The sequence below is a fragment of the Channa argus genome, chromosome 15 (assembly GCF_033026475.1).
Source record: "Channa argus isolate prfri chromosome 15, Channa argus male v1.0, whole genome shotgun sequence".
Classification (NCBI taxonomy): Eukaryota; Metazoa; Chordata; class Actinopteri; order Anabantiformes; family Channidae; genus Channa; species Channa argus.
In genome coordinates this window covers 10,656,569-10,665,992 of record NC_090211.1, presented here as the reverse complement: position 1 = coordinate 10,665,992, position 9,424 = coordinate 10,656,569, and positions in this window count along the sequence as shown.

Here is a 9,424-nt window from a genome sequence, read left to right as displayed (position 1 = left end):
CCAATTCTGGATATCTCTGCTGTGGCAGGTCCGCAGTTTTTCCATCCAAGCAGCTAATGTTCCCAGCACTGAAAGCATTACACCCCGCCCTCCACAGACCAACGTATCTGGGTCTCACACATAATGCATCGCCTGCAGCAAGAGTGTTTTTCTAAGGCAAGGTGAATAGTCAATGACATCTGAAAATAACCACAAGCAGCCATGACTTTTGAAATTGAAGGAAAATCCTATACAGTAAAACAAAGGGTAAAAGTGGAAACAAAAAGTGGAACAAAACAAATGTATTGTTTTGTTCCACTTTTAAGTAAGTGGCAGCGGGGAATCCTAGGTAAACGCAGCGTAATACACAATGTTTTAGTCATGAGTTTAAACAAAGTGACGAAGAACCAAATCTTCTCTTCACAGAAAGTAACAGTCTAATCATTGAATTTAAATATATAAAAAAAATAGATCCATGTTCCTTGCTTGGACTGTACATCTTGACAAATACACTTTCAGCCTTAATCTGTCAATGTAGAAAGATGTACACAGTTGGACATAACTGATGTCTGACTGAAATGTTCTATGTTGTTTTTACTCCTGCAAATACCAAAGTGTAAAAACAACATTTTGCCCTTTCTTTTAAAGGCAGCCATAAACAACAGCGTTCTGAACCCTTGCCAATGCTTACAATCGAGAAATAGTTTGGGCCACACGGTAATAATGGCACAAAAGTGAACCGCATGTTTTAGACAGAACAAAACTTTCAAAACATTTAACATTTAGAGTTGCTACTAGATATATTTTGTCTTTGGCTGAGACTGAGCCAGGAGTTTAAGTTTTCTAAAGATAGAAGGGCCAGTATGTGAAGTGGGATTTGCAAAATGACATGTGTCAGAAAGTATGGACATTCAGAGAAAACAAGCAGGTGTGAAGGCTCCTCTCCTACAGACTGAAGCAGCCAGACAAGCTTACTCCCAGTGGTCAGGAAGCTCATTATCCCTGGTGAAGCTTGCATAGTTAGAGGAAAAGTGAACTCTCATCATGCTATAATGAGCCTGGCATTCACTAGAGACTTTGGCATGAAACTGGTCAACTTGGAGTGAGGCAGCCACCCTGTTGCTCCACAGCAGACTGAGGGGAACGAGCAGAGCCTCTGATGGCGTTCTGAATGAGCTAGTATCCACTGCTAGGCATCGATGCTGTCACTGTGCTCTATGGAGTGGGTGACCTGACTTACAAGAGGCATTCAATAATTGTCTTCAGTCAAATGCTGAGTCGTTAAGTAGATACATTTTGCAATTCTTAAGAGGAAAAAGAGGAGACTCAGATGTCTCTTTGCACTCCCTTATGTTTAAGTCCATCACACTTTCCAGAAATCAACAAGATTCTGTGTACAGTAAGAGCTGTTTAAAAGGGTCTTTGGATGGAACAAGTCACATTTCCCACAATAACGTCAGGATCACTTGCTTTTTTTAATTTATTTTTTTAAAGCAAAGAAAACATGTTTTGTTTTGGTTTAGGTTACTGTATGTAGCGTCTGAGATGTTTTAAACCTTTAGTTTTTCCTCATAAATAGAACTGTAAATTAAAGTGGCACCAACTTTAAGGGTTAGAGTAGGACAGAACAAGAGTTGTTTTCTTTTTACTTTGACATTAATGCCACCGTACAGAACACACCCACAGTCTGCGATTGTGCAAGTTGAACATTTAAACATAGTCTAATTTTGTTATATAAATGACTGCTACTGTTATTTTTGGTGTGATTCAGCCTCTGAAAAACACAGACTTACAGACAAAACAACAAATACATTAGAAAGATAGAAGAGACAATTTAAAAATAGACATTTCTACCAAAATAACAAAAAGGTTTCTCCTCACATTCTTCTGTACAACGGCTTTAAACATAGAAAAGTTTGAAGTTTTTCCAGCAGCTATTTCTAGCTATAGAGGAGACAGATATTGTGAAGTCTTTCTTACTGGTCTTTGCCAGAATAATAAGCAGACACATTTGTAGGTATGTCACTGACCAAACCCTTCAGCAAAGTTCAGCTGTACCTGGCATGTGTCTCCTCTCTATGGGATGCAAGCAATACGAGTTATCAGTAGACTCTCGTTTGACTGACTATTACATTTGATGCCATTTGATTAATTTCTAACATCTGAAAGGTATGCTAATGACACCAAGTGTTAAAAAGTGCAACAGATGTGTTCTGCCCCTTGATATACAAAATGTTTTCAAGAGCTCCGCTTTCTCTTGACAAGAAAGTATAATAAAAACACAAAAGGACACTTAATCTCAAACGCTCTCAGCTGGGTGCTGAATTAACCAGATTCTTCAGGCTTTTGTTTAGTTTCAAAAGTCTGTCTCAGCCATAGCTACCAGTGATAAATCTGAAAAACTGTGAGCTGTCAGTACATCTAGTTATTGGTATGCCCTCCACAAAAAACTAATTATGCATTTTTCTTCTGCCACACAATAATTTCTAGGAGACACATTGAAAATAAAAATAAAAAGAATTAAGGAATTTTGGAAATATGTCACTTTGACAGCATCAAATTCAGTGAGGACAAACCAAGCCCTGAATTATTCTCTTTTTCAACCTAAGCAAATGTGAAATATATGAACAATACATCTCCTGATTGTTTCCAGTGGAGTAGTGACCTTGAAGTTCAAACTACTGTATCACTTATTTTTCATCTGTATGAAATCTCAAAGTAATATCCTGCAGTTGTAGTATCAGGTAAAAAATACTCAAGACAAAACACAGTGTGCTATCAGGTCTGTCTCACTCATGGTCATCCTGGCTATTTTTTTCTGTTACCATGACAACATCTTTCCGTAGTGCTTTGCCTCTTGATTGTGTGGAAAATGTACAAGGCAACAAATGGGAAAATGTCAGACACTAAGAAGCAGAGATTAAACACAGACAGCCACCACTGACTGCCCTACTTTGTCTAGAAATTACTTAAAGGCTTATCTGTTTGAGATGTTGCATGTCCCACCAATTTTAGTCTCGTATTCGACTAAGAATAGTCATGCAAAAGTGTGTCGCTCTATCTCACAGGCCAATCTTTCACTGTCATCCTACATTAATATAAATAAGTCACATGGTTTGAAACTCAGGACTGAATTGAAAAGGTTGATTTAGTGGGGCCATAAACCTTTGTAGGAAGTAATAATGGAGAAAAAATATGCAGGTCAATAAAAGCCTATGATACAATCTGCCAATAATGTAATTAAATGCAATAACTTTGCACATGATCAGTAGAGTGGCAAATTTTTGGAAAAATATAATGCAAATGCAAAACAAATGATAATAACACGTGACAGCAAATGGGGTCTATTTCTTATCATTCACCTGAAGGTATTTTAATAAATTATAAAGCTTTAATAAAGTGATCTTCACTTATTGTGGGGAAAACCACTTTCTCTAAATTAAAGACATTTGTTAGGTTATTGGCCTAAAATCTGTCTTGATCATATCCTGATTTTATTAAATGTTTGAATATAATTTCAGTATTTGAAAATATAATATTTAATTTATGTTACAAACCTTTCATGATACAAAATTGGCATTTATGATAGAAACTAAAGTCATGACATTTGCTATTAAGGTTTGTGGCAAAGACCTATTCATAATCATGTTGAAGGTTCATTTAGATCCAATAGATTAAATACACTCACTAGCCACATTATTAGGTACACATGTATAATCTAATGCAAACCAATACAGCTGCTAGGAATTCTACTTTTACAATGTTATAATTCTCAGTTTTTAAGTTGAAACTGTCAGAGAGATTATTCTTCTCACTGTTTATTATTGAGGTTCAAATGGGTAGTGGAGTCATACTGGACTACATTATGAAAACAGGTGGTTTTAAATTTTTGGCCACCCTATTTTAAAAGAAATTTTCTTTTTTTTCCCCTTCGGCTTATCCCTATGTTCAGGGTCATTAGTCTGCATGTTGATTTGGCACAGTTCATACTTCCTGATGCAGCTTTTCCCAATTTCTACTAGGCTACTAGGGGATGAGGATGGGCTGTTGGGGGTTCAGTGTCTTGCCCAGTGACACTTCAACATGTGGTCGGGAAGAGTGGAGCGCAAACCTCCGAAACTCTTTTGAATTCTAGCTAGAAATGTTCTTTTGTGACTTAAAGGGGTCATTTTATGCTTTTTATTCACTTTTGTTTTAATAACTATTGCTGTGGTCTTGGGTATCCAAATTAAGCAAGACCAGTATACCGAAACAAGTGTCACGGTCCCCAGCTTCACTTCTGTTTCTGGACTTTTATTGTGAAATCACCTCTTCGTGTTCTCACCCATCTGCAGTGCCTCCAGGGTGAATGTTGCCTATGTTTGGTACATTATACTCTTCTGAGTAAATGTGCATACAGGATGTTCATACTTTGAGGTGTAAGACCTTTTTGTTTCTCAAGCGGATGAGGGCTTCTGCACCAGCTGACATAAGCTGGAGAAGCTTCTCTTTAATGGAAAACATGATCCAAACTATAAAATGTTGTTTCCTTGTGCATTATGTGCACACACTTTATATTTTTATTTCATTGTTTATATTTTATCTTCAAATAAAGTATTTTAATTTTAAGAGGGTTGGTAAATTTTAGATTTGGTCATTATCTTGCAGTGAAGGTCCTGTGGTAGTATAGCAAACATATTTTAAACAAATCTTGATTGTAGAAGGTCATAAAAACTTTGTTAACTTAACAGCTTGGATTCCATCTATCCATTCTCGCTGGTTGTCCTTCAGGGACTTTTTCCCATCTCCACACAGGATCTCTGGGGCTCAGTCAGAGTGACCTTTGGGTTCTTGGTCACCTCTCTTACTAAGGTCCTTCTTCACTGATTGCTCAGGCTTGGCCGGACAAACAGCTCTTGAAAGAATCCTGGTTATGCCAGTCTTTGACTTGAGAATTACGAAGGCCAAGGTGCTCTTTAGAGCCTGCAGTGCAGCAGATATTTTGGTAGCCTCCCCAAGATCTGAGCCTTTCAGTAATCCTGTTTCTGAGCTCAGCAGGCAGTTCCTTTGACATCATGTTGTTTGTTATGCATTGTCAGCTGTGAAGCCTTTTATAGAGATGTTTGTGCCTTTCCAAATCATGTTTAATCTTTTATTTTAATTTTTTTATGTCAAGGTGTAGAAACATCTCGGCAATGATCAAGAGAATTAGGAAGCTCCAGAGCAAAATTTCAAGTCATTAATAGTGGTTTTATTTTTTACATTGGAAATAATCTTACCCCTACTTGCAAACAATTTACAGTACATGTTCCAATAATGTTTTTTTAACCTTTTATTGTGACATATTCAGAAATTTCTCCTAGCTAAAACTGTAAGAGCAAACATAAAACAGAGCTTATATTAATTTTTGTAGCATGTGTGCATGAATACTAACCTGAAAAATCAGACAACAAAGGCTGCTGAAATGCTCTGCATGGGGAAAATAAGGTGTTTCAAGCAAACTTGAAATAAAAAAAAAAAGTAGGTAGACCTCTGGAATAAAATATAAACCTGTTGTGCTTGATTTTACACAGATGTAAGAAAAACATATTTCATCTGATGACCAAAATGAGCCCACGCAAAGTCAAAGTATTTATGTAATTAACAGCCTTTTGTCATAAGTGTCCTCCTAACAACCTTTAAACATTGGAAGATTAAGCACGCTGCAGCAATGAATGGTGATATTTTAAAATGAACAAAGTTCAGCATGCTAAAAGCAAATCATCTAATTTCCTTATGGTACCACATAGGCACAATGTACAAATCTCAATTTAGAAGTTGTCAACATTTGCAAATGTTGCTGTTTGCATAATTAAACGGGAACTGGTTATCAGAAAATGACCATGGAAAAGCTTCTTTACAGCTATATGTGTAGAATAACAGGAATAAATAAATCACTATTATTATCTATTAAAGGTTATTTCTGGAGTCCAGTGAAAATTCATTAATCTGTAAAAAGTATGCTTTATGCCCATAAAATACAGAAATGTGATTCTGTCATCTTGTTTAAGAAAGACTTTAAAATGACATGTAAAAGGAATTGCTTAAAAAGAGCGGATAAATATAGAGCAGAACTAGACTAGAGATTAGACACTGAAGACAAGCAATTCAAGTGTGGATCACACTACAGAAAATGTTCGAATATGACTGCAGTATTTGCAAAGATAACTGAAGTAACATCAACCGGAGGCCTGGTGGCTCAGTGGTAGAGCACTGGGTTGGCATGCAGAAGGCAGCTGGTTTCGAATGGGAGCCACCAAAGACAACCCCGGTGTCAGTCCCGAGCCTGGACAAAATGGCAGGGTTGCGACACGACGGGCATCCGGCATAAGAACACATGCCAAACCACCGTCAAACATACATGTTCCCCCTAAAGGGACAAGTCAGAAGCCGTTGAAGTTTTTGAACTGACGTAACGTCATCATCACTTAAGTCACACAGAAGTTGAAGCTGGGTAATATACAGTATATTAATGTTATTCATCACACATTTATGCAGTTTTGACCATATTTTAACTGACCAGTTCCTTAACTCAACATACTGTACCTGAAGGCAAGGAGCTTGGTGTGATGCCTACATGTGTCTCTGTGTCTCTCTACAATATGTTTGGCCAAATGACCCTGAAATATGGTTTTTGATATCCGCAATGGTAAACACTGATATCCATTTATTTAGTCCCGCCCTTCCTGCTTACTGCCATAGAAGTCTTTATGTTTTTTCAGGCCTGAGCCGATCCGTGACAGCTGCATTACTCAAATATAACAGAAAGGGATTACATTAAAATTCCCCACTGTGTGAGAGTTTAATTACCCTCTCTCCCTGTCTGAGCAGAATTACAACACTCTTGTCTGCCCACCTGCTCCCACCCAGGCATGGCACAGAATGACTTACACCACTAAATTATTGGCAAACATCTAATGTACCTGCAGGAGCCATGCACCTGTAATGCAGCAGGTCTGCAGGACAAACTGTTAAAAACTGTTTTATTATTATAATCTTGGAGCATTTGTGCTAAAATGTCACTTGTTTCGTCTTTAAAAACATGATCATTAACATAAAATGGACCTCTCTCTAATACTGTTGATTTTTGTAGGTTCACAGTAAGATAATCCTGATAATGTAATGTGAATCGCAATAAAGACCAAAACTTCCACCTATTACTTTAAACATTGGAACTTTGTCATAACTTAACCCTTTATCGGGCAAGGAACTATATGTGGTAACTTCCACAGGCTTTAAAAATGTCTCTCAAAAAAAAGGCAGAATCACAGAATCACTCATCCAGCCAATCAGAGAAGGTCAGGCTACATCACACTACAGTTACTATGCCCTCTGACCAATCACAAGTGCTGTCTCCAGGATGTAAGGACAGCCAAGCGCCTAAACTCCCGCAAGGCTCGATGGTCCCTCTTCTTTGACCGATTCACCTTTTCCCTCACCTACCGCCCTGGATCTAGGAACCTCAAGCCTGATGCCCATCACCACTCCCCTAAAACCTCTTCCCACTCTCTCTCCCTCATAAACCCTTAGGTGGGAGAGAGAAAACATGGCGCACATGACCCAGCTGATTGAACCTGATCCCGTAACTGGATTTTCTAGCCTTCTGTTCGTAACGAGGCAACCAGAGTCTGGAAACAACCTGATGTGTCAGTTCCTCCGACCCCTGCACCTGGAGCTCTTTTCTACCTTGGATTGACTATGCATATAACCCTCTCACCTTTTATGCCACAGGTCTCTCCTGCTTCATGCGCTCCCTAAGTTATCAGCCTCCACCTCTCCCCAGCCAAGAATCAGAGGTTGCCGTTCCATCCCTCAAAACACACATCTGCCGCTAACGAAAAATGTGGAGCGATACCCGGGCTACCTTGCTCAGAAAAATGGCCCCGACATTGGCCCCTTTCCCACTGAAAAGATTATCAACCAGTCCAAAGAAAAATGCAGAAATGTGAGTGTGCATCCAGTGTTTGATGTGTGCCCCCCAGCTGACCCCCCCACCCAGATCACCTGCTCACACAGTGCGTCGGATCATCGACTGGGAAGGTTACGGTGCAGAATAACGAACCTGTGTCCTGCGGGCATTAATCCTGGACACTGACCTTATCTGGGACTTCCACCGTCCCCATCCCAACAAACAAGGTGGTCTCTTATATACTGCTCTCCTGCACTACACAGGTCGCCAGGTCGTCTCAGTAACCCCACGGTAGCAGAGTATTCTAGCCTTAAATCTGAATCTCGTTGAACTTAACTTGTTTCTCACCAATTTGTTGTCCCATTCCAGAACCTCCATCCACCCTGTTTTGTTCCGCTCACCTCTTTGGCTCCTCGTCTCCTCAGATCCCTCCCTCGATTTTTAAAAAAATCTTATCCCTGCTCTAGGGTATCTCTTACTGTGGGTCCATTTAATAATACAACACTCTGGGAGTGTGACAAAATGTCCATGATTTCGGTCCCATCAGGTTTTTCTTACTGTGAGCCTTAAAACTAAAAACCCAGCTAGAGGAGTAAACATTCATGAAATAAAAACAACACTATTTGGACCATTCAACCCCCTCCTTCTCACGGTAGGGAGATGAGTTGAACAGCTTAATGGTCAATGGGAGAAAGGGTCTCCTGTGGCGTTCTGTGGAGCACTTGACTGGGATCAGTCTCTGGCTGAAAGTGTTCCTCTGTGCAGCCAGCACACAGTGAAGTGGGTGGGAGGGACTGTCCAGGATTGAGAGGAGTTTGGACAACATTCTCCTCTCAGTCACAACAGAGGATCCAGCTCCTCCCCCTGAACAGAACCAGCCTTGCTTAAAAGTTTGTCCAGTCTGTTACTGTCTTTTTTTTTTTTTTTTTTGTCCTTTCGGCAAATCCTGTGAGTTGTGCGCATGTTGATTTGGCACAGTTACTGTCTGCCACCTTCATATTGCTGCCCCAGCAAACCACAGCATAGAAAATGGAGCTGGCTATCACAGACTCATAAAACATCCACAGCATGGTGCTGCAGATGGTGATGGACTGTAGGCTCCTTAGAAAACACAGCGTGCTCTGTGTTTTCCTGTAGAGTGATGCTGCATTGACTGACCAGTCCAGTTTATTGTCCAGGTGGAAAACAAACAAACAAACAAACAAACAAACAATCTCTTCCTTTCAACTGTTCCCTTTCAGGGGTTGCCCATGCAAAACATTTCAAGAAATATATATAAACCTATATAACCTTAATCCATATATATAGTTTTGTGTTTTAAATTATTTTTTTTATTTATTTATTTTACATTTATTTTGCATATTTGGCAGATTATTTTGCAGTAGCTGTCTACTCAGTACTTCAGTGCAAAGAGGAGGCCTTCTGTGCCATAGACTGTTGTTGAGCCCACCCAGCTATAAGTGAGAATGAGGACTCTGACAGGATCTCCACTATCAGAGTCCTCATTCTCACTGATGT